Genomic DNA, 768 nt, shown 5'->3' on the forward strand with positions numbered 1-768 from the left:
AGACGACGTGCTATAACTACCAATGCTATTTTTCAGGCCGATCGCTAGTCGCCTTGGTCCCAGAGATTTTCTGTTTTTCTGAAGCGCGCTCTATAAACAGTGACGGATGGAGTAGTATGAGCGGATTCAAAGAAGAGCGTATTGATGGTTGCTTCTTCCGAGCAACTTACAGTGGGAACGGTGGGCCTTATGATTTGACTGCTCATTACTCACTATTAATGCGGCGCAACGACCAGTCTGAGTCTCCCATGCGGCTGTGCACTACCCCCTCGGTTCTTAAATATACTCCGGAGTATTTGTCTTTCTAGAGATTTCAATGAGTGACTACTCAAATATTTGTCTTTTTAGAGATTCAAATGGACTACTAAATACGGATGTATATAGACATATTTTACAGTGTAGATTCACTCATTTTGCTCTGTATGTAGCCACTTTTTGAAATCTCTAGAAAGACAAATATTTAGGAACGGAGGGAATACACATACGAAGCAAAATGAGTGAATCTACACTCTAAAATATGCCCATTTGAAATTTGTAAAATATTGTTGATGACAGTTGCAATGACAAAAAAGAAGCATATTCCTTGTCCTAAGGGAAGATAACAACACGGTTGTGTTTGTCTAAAATGGTGTGAGGACGAGATTGCAATATGGAAAGTACGCCAGACGAGCTATGTTTTGTGCAAAGAACTATGGAAGACCCACATGCATCGATGTGGGGAGACGGACAGTGGAGCAAGGCCGGAGGGGATACCTAGAGGTCGTCGGG

This window comes from Triticum aestivum, chromosome 3A (assembly GCF_018294505.1).
Source record: "Triticum aestivum cultivar Chinese Spring chromosome 3A, IWGSC CS RefSeq v2.1, whole genome shotgun sequence".
Taxonomy (NCBI): Eukaryota; Viridiplantae; Streptophyta; class Magnoliopsida; order Poales; family Poaceae; genus Triticum; species Triticum aestivum.